Genomic DNA, 14,987 nt, shown 5'->3' with positions numbered 1-14,987 from the left:
TGATACATAGAGGATGTAGAAGACAAACAATCCCACAAAAATGTAATAAAACTCAATTGCAAAAAAGTGCTTTTTAGCCTAAAATGCATGCAAACAAGTACTAAAGCCCATGTTGTCTTTCATGAGAGATTCTTAATTCTCATTCAGCTCAATGTTCCGCCTGGAAAAAGTTGCCATTTTGCTTGTCCAATGTCAATCATCTTAGAACAGTCAGTGGTCACTCTGCCAATCTGAAAGAAGATATGATGGCTCTCCAGAAACATAAGAGGGCAACGGGGTTTAAAGATGTTTCTCAAGCCCCAAAGTACCTGATTTTATAATCTACAGTTTCCTGGAGAATTCCTCTGCTGATAAGGAGATGGCAACCAGCACAAACCTCCACTGGGGGTTCTGTTGTGAGTCACTTGTGGGGGGAATATGTGGGAGCATCATACTGTGTGGGGGCCATCATTCCATTTTGGGGGGATGGGGCTGTAAACCAAAAAAGAAAAAACGCCCTAAAAAATATCTTTAATGAATCATCATAAAATATTAATAGATAATTAGATAAATACAACTACCAACACCACAACTATTAGGTATGGGCGGGGAGGTGCTACCAACGGAGTACTACAGGAACTTTTTTAATAAGGAAAATTATTCCTGGCTAGAACCCTATCAGGACTCGTAATATACTGAATCTCTTCCTGACAGTGGAGGTTGGCACCCTAAAATTCGACTTGGCACCCCCACTCGACGTCGGCTGTCCCTTCTCGCCCTAATCAGACCCTAGCATCTAGCCACGCCCACACCCCAACACCATACACACAACAGACCTAGGTCACGCTATGAAGTGTGAAAAACAAAAATATAAAAATTGTAAAAAATGAAGCAGCAACAATGTTACTATGCTAGTTGAAATAATGTATAGCAGCCGACGTCGAGTGGGGGCGCCAAGTCGAATTTTAGGGTGCCAACCTCCACTGTCAGGAAGAGATTCAGTATATTAGGAGTCCTGATAGGGTTCTAGCCAGGAATAATTTTTTTTATTAAAAAAGTTCCTGTAGTACTCCGTTGGTAGCACCTCCCCGCCCACTACCTAATAGTTGTGGTGTTGGTAGTTGTTTTTATCTAATTATCTATTAATATTTTATGATGATTCATTAAAGATATTTTTTAGGGTGTTTTTTCTTTTTTGGTTTACATATTCAATATACCCCTATATTATTCTTTTTGGTTTTTTTCTCCGGGATGGGGCTGTGCAATCACACTATGTAGTGGGATGTAGGGTATCATAACATTTGGGGTACTGTATTTTGGGGGTTGTGAGGGCCATCATACTGTGGGTGCAGGGGCTGTATGGTACTTTATACTGTGTGGGGGTGCTATGGAGCCATCATACAGTGTTGGGAAGCTGTGCGTGCATTATATTGTGTGAGGGGCTGTGTGGGCATAATATTGTATATATCGAGCTGTGGAGGCATCATATCGTGTTGGGGGCAACCAAAGTGTGTGAGGTCTGTCGGGGCATCATAATGTATACCGGGAGCTGTGGGGACATCATACTGTGTGCGGGAATTGTAGGGGCATCATACAGTATTTATGGATATGTGAGGAGATCATGTTGTGTAGGGAATTGTTGGGCATCATATTGTGTGTGCATAATAAGGTATTTAGGGATCTGTTGGTGATCATATTGTGTGTGGGGACTACAGGGGCAACATACTGTGTGTTGGAGACTATGGGGGGCATCATTCTAAATGCCAGCAGCTGTAGGACATGATACTGTGTGCAAGGGCTGTAGGGGCATCATACATTATGTGGAGGGGGCTGTAGGGACATCATACTGTATGTGGGGGGCTGTAGGGGAATCATACTGTGTGCAAGGGCTGTAGGGGCATCACACTGTGTGTGGAGGGGCTGTAAAGGCATCATACTGTATGTGAAGGGGCTGTAAGGGCATCATAATGTGTGTAGAGGGGCTGTAGCAGCATCATACTCTGTCTGGATAGGCTGTAGATGCACCATACTGTATATGGGGGGCTGTAGGGGCATCATACCCTGTGTGGAGGGGCTGTAGGGGCATCATACCCTGTGTGGAGGGGCTGTAGGGGCATCATAACGTGTGTGGAGGGGCTGTAGGGGCATCATACTGTATGTGGAGGGGCTGTAGGGGCATCATACTGTGTGCAAAGGCTGTAGGGGCATCATACTGTGTGTTGAGGGGCTGTAGGGGCATCATAACGTGTGTGGAGGGGCTGTAAGGGCATCATACTGTATGTGGAGGGGCTGTAGGGGCATCATACTGTGTGCAAAGGCTGTAGGGGCATCATACTGTGCGTTGAGGGGCTGTAGGGGCATCATAATGTGTGTGGATGGGCTGTAGGGGCATCATACTGTATGTGGAGAGGTTGTAGGAGCATCACACTGTGTGTTGAGGGGCTGTAAGGGCACCATACTGTGTGTGTGGAGGGGCTGTAGGGGCATCGTACATTATGTGGAGGGGTTGTTGGAGCATCATACTGTGTGTTGAGGGACTGTAGGGGCATCATACTGTATGTGGAGTGGCTGTAGAGGCATCATATTGTGTGTGGAGGGGCTGTAGGGGCATCATACTGTGCGTGGAGGGGCTGTAGGTGCATCATACTGTATGTGGAGGGGCTGTAGGGGTATCACACTCTGTGCAAGGGGTGTAGGGGCATCACACTGTATGTGGAGGGGCAATAGGGGCATCATACTGTATGTGGAGTGGCTGTAGAGGCATCATACTGTGTGTGGAGGGGCTGTAGGGGTATCATACTGTATGTGGAGTGGCTGTAGAGGCATCACACTGTGCGTGGAGGGGCTGTAGGGGCATCATACTGTATGTGGAGAGGGGCTGTAGGGGTATCACACTCTGTGCAGGGGGTGTAGGGGCATCATACTGTATGTGGAGGGGCTGTAGGGGTATCACACTCTGTGCAAGGGGTGTAGGGGCATCACACTGTATGTGGAGGGGCAATAGGGGCATCATACTGTGTGTGGAGGGGCTGTAGGGGCATCATACTGTATGTGGAGGGGCTGTAGGGGCATCATACTGTATGTGGAGGGGCAATAGGGGCATCATACTGTGTGTGGAGGGGCTGTAGGGGCTTCATACTGTATGTGGAGTGGCTGTAGGGGCATCATACTGTATGTGGAGGGGCTGTAAAGGCATCATACTGTATGTAGAGGGGCTGTAGGGGCATCACACTGTATGTGGAGGGACAATAGGGGCATCATACTGTATGTGGAGGGCTGTAGGGGCATCATACTCTGTGGAAGGGCTGTAGGGGCATCATACTGTACGTAGAGGGGCTGTAGGGACATCATACTGTATGTGGAGGGGCTGTAGAGGCATCATACTGTATGTGGAGGGGCTGTAGAGGCATCATACTGGATGTGGAGGGGCTGTAGAGGCATCATACTGGATGTGGAGGGGCTGTAGGGACATCATACTGTATGTGGAGGGGCTGTAGGGGTATCACACTCTGTGCAAGGGGTGTAGGGGCATCATACTGTATGTGGAGGGGCTGTAGGGGTATCACACTCTGTGCAAGGGGTGTAGGGGCATCACACTGTATGTGGAGGGGCAATAGGGGTATCATACTGTGTGTGGAGGGGCTGTAGGGGCATCATACTGTATGTGGAGGGGCTGTAGGGGCATCATACTGTATGTGGAGGGGCAATAGGGGCATCATACTGTGTGTGGAGGGGCTGTAGGGGCTTCATACTGTATGTGGAGTGGCTGTAGGGGCATCATACTGTATGTGGAGGGGCTGTAAAGGCATCATACTGTATGTAGAGGGGCTGTAGGGGCATCACACTGTATGTGGAGGGACAATAGGGGCATCATACTGTATGTGGAGGGCTGTAGGGGCATCATACTCTGTGGAAGGGCTGTAGGGGCATCATACTGTACGTAGAGGGGCTGTAGGGACATCATACTGTATGTGGAGGGGCTGTAGAGGCATCATACTGTATGTGGAGGGGCTGTAGAGGCATCATACTGGATGTGGAGGGGCTCTAGAGGCATCATACTGGATGTGGAGGGGCTGTAGGGACATCATACTGTATGTGGAGGGGCTGTAGGGGTATCACACTCTGTGCAAGGGGTGTAGGGGCATCATACTGTATGTGGAGGGGCTGTAGGGGTATCACACTCTGTGCAAGGGGTGTAGGGGCATCACACTGTATGTGGAGGGGCAATAGGGGCATCATACTATATGTGGAGTGGCTGTAGAGGCATCATACTGTATGTGGAGGGGCTGTAGGGGCATCATACTGTATGTAGAGGGGCTGTAGGGGCATCACACTGTATGTGGAGGGGCAATAGGGGCATCATACTGTATGTGGAGGGGCTGTAGGGGCATCATACTGTATGTAGAGGGGCTGTAGGGGCATCACACTGTATGTGGAGGGGCAATAGGGGCATCATACTGTATGTGGAGTGGCTGTAGAGGCATCATACTGTATGTGGAGGGGCTGTTGGGGCATCATACTGTATGTAGAGGGGCTGTAGGGGCATCATACTGTATGTGGAGGGGCTGTAGAGGCATCATACTGTATGTGGAGGGGCTGTAGGGGTATCATACTGTATGTGGAGGGGCTGTAGAGGCATCATACTGTATGTGGAGGGGCTGTAGGGACATCATACTGTATGTGGAAGGGCTGTAGAGGCATCATACTGTATGTGGAGGGGCTGTAGAGGCATCATACTGGATGTGGAGGGGCTGTAGAGGCATCATACTGTATGTGGAAGGGCTGTAGAGGCATCATGCTGGATGTGGGGGGCTGTAGAGGCATCATACTGTTTGTGGAGGGGCTGTAGAGGCATCATGCTGGATGTGGAGGGGCTGTAGGGACATCATACTGTTTGGAGAGCTGACATGATACTGTGTATGGGGCTGTAGGAGTATCATACAGTATTTATGAATATGTAAGGGCATCATACTCTTTGAGGAGATGTGGGGGGCCATCATAGTGTGTTAGGAACGGTTGAGGCACCATAGTGTGTGCGGGGGCTGTGGGGGCATAATACTGTATATAGGGAATTGTGGGGGCATCATACTATGGATGGTGTCTATAGGGGCAATATACTGAGTGTGGAAGTCTGTGGGGGCATCATACTGTATGGGGGAGCTGTCCAGTAAGTTACATCTGAGCATTATACGTATGGCTGAATAACAGGAGCAGGATGAGATAGAAACTCTCTGCTACTGGTAAGAACACAAGGTACTACAAGTCCTATTGTAAGGCGTATTAAGAGTAGCAGCGGGGGAGGGGCAGTGAAATAGAGGTGGCATCACAACACTAGTCTGACAATGCTAATGTGTATTTCCTCCATTAGAATATGTGAGGAGAGCTGATACTCGACTTCTGCTGTACTGCCCCTCCCCCCACACTGACTGCTGGAGAGGAGAGCTGTTACTCACACTCGGGTCTGCTGTGCCCCAGCGCAAGTCATGGCTCCGCAGTGAGGAGCAGACTGTCATTATGTCTCACATTAAGGCCGGCATCACACTCAGCGTATGAAAATCCGTGTCTCGCCGGTTAAAACCCTCTTCGGGCGCCGGCACTTGGGAGCGGAGCGTGCAGCTCCATGTGTTGCTGTGCGGCCGCACGCTCCGCTCTGGAGTGCCGGCGCCAGAAGAGGGTTTTAACCTGCGAGACACGGACGTATGTCTTGCATGTGGAAATAAGCCCGTAGTCAGGGTGTGTCAGCGTATTTTGCGCATGGCATCCTCCGTATGTAATCCGTATGGCATCCGTACTGCGAGATTTTCGCGCAGGCTTGCAAAACCGACATCTAATGGATTTATGTGCTCAAATGTTCGTTAAAACATATATACAGTATATATATATATATATATGTATATGTCATTGAGACACATATATATATATTCTGTATTTATATTTAATTCAGCGCGAGATATGTGAAAAGCCGGTAATTCAATTGCCGGCTTTTCATTTCTCCTGCACAAACCCGACAGGATATGAGACATGATTACATACAGTAAACCATCTCATATCCTTTTTTTGCATATTCCACACTACTAATGTTAGTAGTGTGTATGTGCAAAATTTGGGTGCTGTAGCTTGTAAAATAAAGGGTTAAATCGTGGAAAAAATTGGCTCGAGTTCATATGAGTTCATCCAGCAGAGGGCGCATCACCGCAACTCAAGGTAACTACAGGACATTCCCCTGCATTCCATTCATTCACAACATTTTACAGACAGGAGCACAGCTGCTTTAGCAGAGCTCCTGGGTGTAAAATGATTTAACCCCTTCAGATGGATTTACATCGTGGGACTGACAGAACGACGGAAGGTATGGAATATTGGTGATTTTTTATTTTTCCTTTGTTACAGAACGAGGGTCTTCAGGTGGATTACCAGTATAATAAAATATTACAACACCCCGTGTCTTTATTTCATTAAAATACTTTGTAATAATGTGTGTGTGTTTTATTAACCATTTTGTACTATTGTATTAATAATGGATAGGTGTCATAATTGACGCCTCTCCATTATTAATCTGGCTTAATGTCACCTTACAATAGCAAGGTGACATTAACCCTTCATTACCCCATATCCCACCGCTACACGGGAGTGGGAAGAGAGTGGCCAAGTGCCAGAATAGGCGCATCTTCCAGATGTGCCTTTTCTGGGGTGGCTGGGGGCAGATGTTTGTAGCCACGGGGGGGCCAATAACCATGGACCCTCTCCTGGCTATTAATATCTGCCCTCAGTCACTGGCTTTACCATTCTGGCGGAGAAAATTGCGCAGGAGCCCACGCCAATTTTTTCCACGATTTAACCCTTTATTTTAGCAGCTACAGCGCCCACATTTTGCACATACACACTACTAACATTAGTAGTGTGGAATATGCAAAAAAAAAGGGGATATGAGATGGTTTACTGTATGTAATCATGTCTCATATCCTGTCGGGTTTGGGAAGGAGAAATGAAAAGCCGGCAATTGTATTACCGGCTTTTCTATAGAACACCGCTGCGTATTTCTCGCAAGTCACACTGCTGGTCCGTGTGTAATCTGTATTTTTCTCGCCCCCATAGACTTTCAGTGACTTTTTTTTGCGCAATACGCTGACAAACGCAGCATGCTGCGATTTTCTACGGCCGTACAAGACCGTATAATACGGATGCGTAATATACGGCAGATAGGAGCTGGGCCATAGAGAATCATTGTACCGTATGCAATCCGTATTTTCTGCACCTCTCATACGTCCGTAATACTCGCTAGTGTGACGCCGGCCTAAGCCTGATCTGAGTTATTGTGGGGCGTGTCCTTCTTACACCAGTGTGTTTCTGCCTGCTTATGATTGGTCAGCATCAGAAAGAGGAAGAAGTACACGCCCTCAGTGATATCTCTCTGGTACCGCCCACCTGAACATGAAAAAAGTAATAGATTACATGCCAAAAACACTGATTGCTCATTTATCCCCAATAGACAGGTGAAAAAAAAGATGTATACAGTATAGGACATATAGAGAGTGTATATGGTATATAGATAGTGTATAAGATATATAGCGAGTGTATAGGACATAGAGTGTATAGAGTATATAGAGAGTATATAGGGTATATAGAGAGTGTATAGGATATATAGATAGTGTATAAGGTATATAGAGAGTATATAGGGTATATAGATAGTGTATAGGATATATAGTCTATAGGATATATAGAGAGTGTATAGGATATATAGAGAGTGTATAGAGTATATAGAGAGTGTATAGGAGATAGAGAGTGTATAGAGTATATAGAGAGTGCATAGAGTATATAGAGAGTGTATAGGAGATAGAGAGTGTATAGAGTATATAGAGAGTGTATAGAGTATATAGAGAGTGTATAGGAGATAGAGAGTGTATAGAGTATATAGAGAGTGTATAAGGTATATAGAGAGTATATAGGGTATATAGTGTATAGGGTATGTAGTCTATAGGATATATAGTGTATAGGGTATGTAGATAGTGTATAGGGTATATAGAGAGTGTATACAGTATATAGATAGTGTATAGCATATATAAAGTGTATAGGACATAGAGAGAGTGTATAGGATATATAGAGAGTATATAGGGTATATAGAGAGTGCATAGGGTATACAGATAGTGTATAGGATATATAGAGAGTCTAGAGGACATAGAGTGTATACGGTATATAGAGAGTGTATAGGGTATATAGTGTATAGGATATATAGAGAGTGTACAGGACATAGAGTGTGTATAGGGTATATAGAGAGCGCATAGAGTATATAGAGAGTGTACAGGGTATATATAGACTGTATAGGAGATACAGAGAGTGTATAAGGTATATAGAATGTATATAGGATATAGAGAGTGTACAGGGTATATAGAGAGTGTATAGCGTATATAGAGAGTGTATAAGGTATAGAGAGAGTGTATACGTTACAGTATATAGAATGCGCATAGTGTCATGACTCCGGACAGGATGGTTCCGCCTCCATCCGGGTCAGGTCAGGGTTAATTCAGTCCGCCTCTCTTTGGTTCTTAGGCGGCTATTTAATGTTGTCAGTTCCTACATTTAGTGTCGGTGATACTTCCGTACTCTCGGTTTGTGGTTGCTAACCCAGGTTCTCGTCCGTAAACGTTGGTCCTCTGTGCTTGTGTGCTTTGCTGTGTATGACCCGGCTTGTCCCCTGACTTCTGCCTCTGTATCCTGCTTTGTACTGCTCTGTCCCTCCTGGTTATCTGACCCCCTTGGCTTGTCCCCATTTACTCTTTGTCTTCTGACTCTCAGCTCTCCTTGACCAGGTTTACTGTCTTTTCCCTGTGCTCTGAATGCTCAGTGTCCTTCACTGCACTCACCTGTGGTGGCCCCGACCCCTGGTCACATGATCTCTCAGTGCCAGGTCCTGTGCTCACTACACTAGGTCCTTGTGCACTGCGTTCCTTCTGCCTGCACTCCCCGCGCTCATTCACACGCCCCCTGATAGCGCCCCCTAGGCAGCACCAGTGACACCTTAGGGGTCATTACACATAGGATATACAGAGAGTGTATAAGGTACAGAGAGTGTATAGGATATATAAAGGGTATATAGGGTATATAGATAGTGTATAAGATATATATATAGAGAGAGAGAGAAAGTGTATAAGGTATGGAGAGAGTATATAGGGTATAAATAGAGCTATAAGATATATAGAGTGTGTATAGGGTATAGAGAGCGTGTATAGAATATATAAAGAGTATATCGGGTATATAGTGTATAGGATATATAGAGCGTGTATAAGATAGAGAGTGTACAGGGTATATAGAGAGTGTATAGGATATATAGAGAGTGTACAGGGTATATAGAGCGTGTATAGGGTATATAGAGAGTGTACAGGGTATATAGAGCGTATATAGGATATAGAGAGAGTGTATAGGATATATAGAGAGTGTACAGGGTATATAGAGAGTGTATAGGATATATAGAGTGTACAGGGTATAGGATACATAGAGAGTGTATATGGTATATAGTGTGTATATAGAATGTATAAGGTATATAGAGAGTGTATACGGTATATAGGATATATGCAGAGTGTTCAGGGTATATAGAGAGTGTATAGGGTATATAGAGTGTATAGGGTATATAGAGAGTGTACAGTGTATATAGAGAGTGTACAGGGTATATAGAGAGTGTACAGGGTATATAGAGAGTGTATAGGATATATAGAGAGTGTACAGGGTATATAGAGCGTGTATAGGGTATATAGAGAGTGTACAGGGTATATAGAGCGTATATACGATATAGAGAGAGTCTATAGGATATATAGACAGTGTATAGGGTATATAGAGTGTATAGGATATATAGAGAGTGTACAGGGTATATAGAGAGTGTATAGGATATATAGAGAGTGTACAGGGTATATAGAGAGTGTACAGGGTATATAGAGAGTGTATATGGTTTATAGTGTGTATATAGAGAGTGTATACAGAGAGTGTATAGGATATATAGAGAGTGTAAAGGGTATATAGAGAGTATATAGGGTATATAGTGTATAGGGTATAGAGAGTGTTCAGGATATATAGAGTGTATAGGGGATATAGAGAGTGTATAGGGTATATAGAGTATATAGGGTGTATAGGGTATATAGAGAGTGTACAGGGTATATAGAGAGTGTACAGGGTATATAGAGAGTGTATAGGGGATAGAGAGAGTGTATAGGGTATATAGATAGTGTATAGGGTATAGAGAGTGTTCAGGATATATAGAGTGTATAGGATATATAGAGAGTGTATAGGGTATATAGAGTATATAGGGTGTATAGGGTATATAGAGAGTGTACAGGGTATATAGAGAGTGTACAGGGTATATAGAGTATATAGGGTGTATAGGGTATATAGAGAGTGTACAGGGTATATAGAGAGTGTACAGGGTATATAGAGAGTGTATAGGGGATAGAGAGAGTGTATAGAGGATATAGAGAGTGTATAGAGGATATAGCGAATGTATAGGGGATATAGAGAGTATATAGAGAGTGTATAGGATATATAGAGAGTGTTCAGGATATTATTATATACTCTATAGTATAGGATAAATACAGAATTCCAAGGCAAAGTGCACACAAATAGAAAATAAATAAATAAATAGAAAATTCTAAGATACAAAATAATATTGTACTAGGTGCGCTAATGGACAGTGCGAGATGGACAACTTGGAAATTAGGATAATTAACAACGAAAACGAGCCCGAACAAATATCCAATACTGAAATAAAGAGAGATGTTTATTCAAGAATACATAAACGATAAGGGGGGGGATACCAAAGAGAGAGGGGGCAACGGAGGGGACAATTTGAAACTCAACACAAATCAATGCAATGTGGCCAAAATATTATATCATGATGTGATTATATCATCAGGAAAATCCAATCAAAAAGTCATTATGCCACAGAAGTGAGAACACAATAACGTCCAATCAGGAGAAAAATAAGAATGTAAACAGGCATTTTAGGAGTTAAACTGGTATGACTAAGTCAATCGTACAAGGGGCCTGAAATGAGGTTGCTAATCGCCCTGCGTATGTATGCATCCATAGCCACCCAATAGGTTACCTTACGCCTGTAAATCCAGAGTCCCCAGAATGCGCCCTGCCCCGACGCACGTTTCGGCATCTGCCTTCGTCAGGGGGGTATATAAAGAGTATATAGGATATATAGAGAGTGTTCAGGATATATAGAGCGTGTATACGGTATATAAAGAGTGCACAGGGTATATAGAGAGTATATAGGATATATAGAATTTATAGGACATAGAGAGAGTGTATAGGCTACATAGAGAGAAAGTACATAATATATAGAGAGTGTGTAAGTGTGTTATCTGTGGTGTTACATAGGACTGCAGGTGACATCTACTACATTATCTGTACTCAGAGAGTTATTACTGTGTTATCGGTGGTGTTACATAGGACTGCAGGTGACATCTACTGCATTATCTGTATTCAGAGAGTTATCACTGTGTTATCTGTGGTGTTACATAGGACTGCAGGTGACATCTAGTGCATTATCTGTACTCAGAGAGTTATCACTGTGTTATCTGTGGTGTTACATAGGACTGCAGGTGACATCTACTACATTATCTGTACTCAGAGAGTTATCACTGTTACCTGTAGTGTTACATAGGACTGCAGGTGACATCTACTACATTATCTGTACTCAGAGAGTTATCACTGTGTTATCTGTGGTGTTACATAGGACTGCAGGTGACATCTACTACATTATCTGTACTCAGAGAGTTATCCCTGTGTTATCTGTGGTGTTACATAGGACTGCAGGTGACATCTACTACATTATCTGTACTCAGAGTTATCACTGTGTTATCTGTGGTGTTACATAGGACTGCAGGTGACATCTACTACATTATCTGTACTCAGAGAGTTATCACTGTGTTATCTGTGGTGTTACATAGGACTGCAGGTGACATCTACTACATTATCTGTACTCAGAGAGTTATCTCTGTGTTATCTGTGGTGTTACATAGGACTGCAGGTGACATCTACTACATTATCTGTACTCAGAGAGTTATCACTGTGTTATCTGTGGTGTTACATAGGACTGCAGGTGCCATCTACTACATTATCTGTACTCAGAGTTATCACTGTGTTATCTGTGGTGTTACATAGGACTGCAGGTGACATCTACTACATTATCTGTACTCAGAGTTATCACTGTGTTATCTGTGGTGTTACATAGGACTGCAGGTGACATCTACTACATTATCTGTACTCAGAGAGTTATCACTGTTATCTGTAGTGTTACATAGGACTGCAGGTGCCATCTACTACATTATCTGTACTCAGAGTTATCACTGTGTTATCTGTGGTGTTACATAGGACTGCAGGTGACATCTACTACATTATCTGTACTCAGAGTTATCACTGTGTTATCTGTGGTGTTACATAGGACTGCAGGTGACATCTACTACATTATCTGTACTCAGAGTTATCACTGTGTTATCTGTGGTGTTACATAGGACTGCAGGTGACATCTACTTCATAAATATCTTAAAGCTATTATTCAGACAATTTTAGGAATGTAGAAATAACTGCTGTCGGCTCTGCTACATCAGGTGAGATCACCTCTGGCACGCTCGGCTCTGCTACATCAGGTGAGATCACCTCTGGCACGCTCGGCTCTGCTACACGACAGGTTACCATATTTGTGGCTGGGGTTGCTCTGACGTGAGTCACTCTTGGATGTGATCGCTCAGGACTGCGTTCTATGAGTTGTGGATCACATGATCGGATCCGGTAGCGATCGATCCTGACCAGACGTCAAAAACAAGTAAAAACATCACAAATACAATTTGTTTCTTTTTTAGGAGGAAATGTATAAAAAAAAAAAGTTAAAATCTATTTCAAGTATGACAATGTGAGGAGGATACATTGTTACAGAGATATATATATATATATATATATATATATATATATATATATATATATATATATATATATATATATATATATATATATATGTATATATACCGCGATCTGTGAAGCGGTGTAGCAGAGCCGCGGTGTAGCAGAGCTGAGGCGGTGTCCACAGAGCCAGGTCTCACAGTCAGTGACCATCCGGGCGACAATGGAGACAAAATCATCTGCACATTTTTGCTTTTAAATTCTGAACTTTTGCATTTTTCAAAATGTAAATATTTGAAATGTAAAAATAGAATTTTCTATATCGAAGATTCTAAAATATTTACGTTTGTGATCACTTTGAATTCATTTAACCATTTCCTGCCGTCCATCTAATTCTCTCGCAGACGCCGTTACGCCATGACGACCGTCCGCGGCAAAGATCCGAAAAGCATCAAATGGTAAAAACAAAAAGGAATGAAAACGGAATGACAGGGGAATGACAGGGGAATGACAGGGGAATGACAGGGGAATGACAGGGGAATGACAGGGGAATGAAATGGCCATTCACACGTAATCATCTGCTCGGCCGCTCCTCGTTCCGCTCATTAGTCGTTTACACGAATCTTAACGAACGGAACGATATTACTACTCGGCAATCGCTTATTGGCAATCGCTCTGGGTAAATGAGGCCTGAGCCGAGCAGCCAAGTCACTGTACAGGGTAATTCAATTATCTGCTCATTGTTCTAACGATCGGAGCACAACTAATGATTTTACACTGCGGCGCGCACCCGGAAATCGCGGCAGAGCGGATCGCTGCATCCAAATAAGTCAGAAGTAACAGAAAAGTAGATCGTTCTCGGCTCGGCTTTATATTTTCTTACTTTTATTTATTTCTTTTTAATAGAAATTGTATTATTTTTTTTAAAATTTATTACTTCCCTTTTTTTTCTAAAATCTAACTTTTTTCTAAATTTTCTTCTTGAAATCAATTTTTTTCCTATTTTTTTTTATTTCTATGCAAGCAATGAAACAATGTAGAAGTAATGAAGAAAGGCAGATAGAATGCAGCAGAGTGATGCAGCAGAGTGATGCAGTGCGGAGCAGAGTGATGCAGTGCGGAGCAGGGTGATGCAGTGCGGAGCAGGGTGATGCAGTGCGGAGCAGGGTAATGCAGTGCGGAGCAGAGTGATGCAGTGCGGAGCAGGGTGATGCAGTGCGGAGCAGAGTGATGCAGTGCGGAGCAGGGTGATGCAGTGCGGAGCAGGGTGATGCAGTGCGGAGCAGGGTGATGCAGTGCGGAGCAGGGTAATGCAGTGCGGAGCAGAGTGATGCAGTGCGGAGCAGGGTGATGCAGTGCGGAGCAGAGTGATGCAGTGCGGAGCAGAGTGATGCAGTGCGGAGCAGAGTGATGCAGTGCGGAGCAGGGTGATGCAGTGCGGAGCAGGGTGATGCAGTGCGGAGCAGAGTGATGCAGTGCGGAGCAGAGTGATGCAGTGCGGAGCAGGGTGATGCAGTGCGGAGCAGGGTGATGCAGTGCGGAGCAGGGTGATGCAGTGCGGAGCAGGGTGATGCAGTGCGGAGCAGGGTGATGCAGTGCGGAGCAGGGTGATGCAGTGCGGAGCAGGGTGATGCAGTGCGGAGCCAGCAGTCACCTCTGGGCACAGCTGCACTTACCTTACAGCAGCAGCACTTGGCTTACGCAGAGAATCAAATAGGATTGTGGCAATTTTTCAAAGCAGTCCCTGACAATGCAAACAATCCTGCATTTTATAGAATGAAAACTTGGCCGGGTCCCCACCCACAGTGAGCTGTCCCTAATGAATATTCAGAGCTATTTACTAAAAAAAAAAAAAAGCTGGGGGGGACTTCTTCCAGAAATGCCCCCTCCCCCTGTGAAGAGGTTGCTGCAGCCACAGTATAAGGGGCTTTTTTGCTTCTTCTGTTGCTCCTTTTTCTTATCACTTTTGCCTTTTTTTGCAGGGTCCGGTGTGAGTTCTCAGATGTCCCCCTCCCTCACCAGGCTCACTACATGCAGGGGAGAATGGGGAGAGCAATGTGTGGGGCTGGAAGGAGAAGACAAGGTTTATCAAGTTACACCCTGCCACAAAGGGAGAT

The 14,987-nt window shown here is 44.3% G+C and overlaps 1 protein-coding gene across 1 annotated transcript in view; it reads right to left on the bottom strand.

The window, feature by feature from the left end:
- Positions 1–14,694, bottom strand: part of CYP26B1 (cytochrome P450 family 26 subfamily B member 1) — a 91,104-nt gene extending 76,410 nt beyond the window's left edge. The window contains exon 1 of the mRNA XM_077280340.1: positions 14,547–14,694. The gene's annotated coding sequence lies outside the window, so the exon portion shown is untranslated. The remainder of the gene's footprint in view (positions 1–14,546) is intronic.
- Between the last annotated feature and the right edge of the window lie 293 nt (positions 14,695–14,987).

The sequence above is a fragment of the Ranitomeya variabilis genome, chromosome 1, assembly GCF_051348905.1.
Source record: "Ranitomeya variabilis isolate aRanVar5 chromosome 1, aRanVar5.hap1, whole genome shotgun sequence".
In the NCBI taxonomy this organism is placed as follows: domain Eukaryota; kingdom Metazoa; phylum Chordata; class Amphibia; order Anura; family Dendrobatidae; genus Ranitomeya; species Ranitomeya variabilis.
Note: the sequence above shows the minus strand (reverse complement) of the source record. Positions and strands in the feature narration are given on the sequence as shown.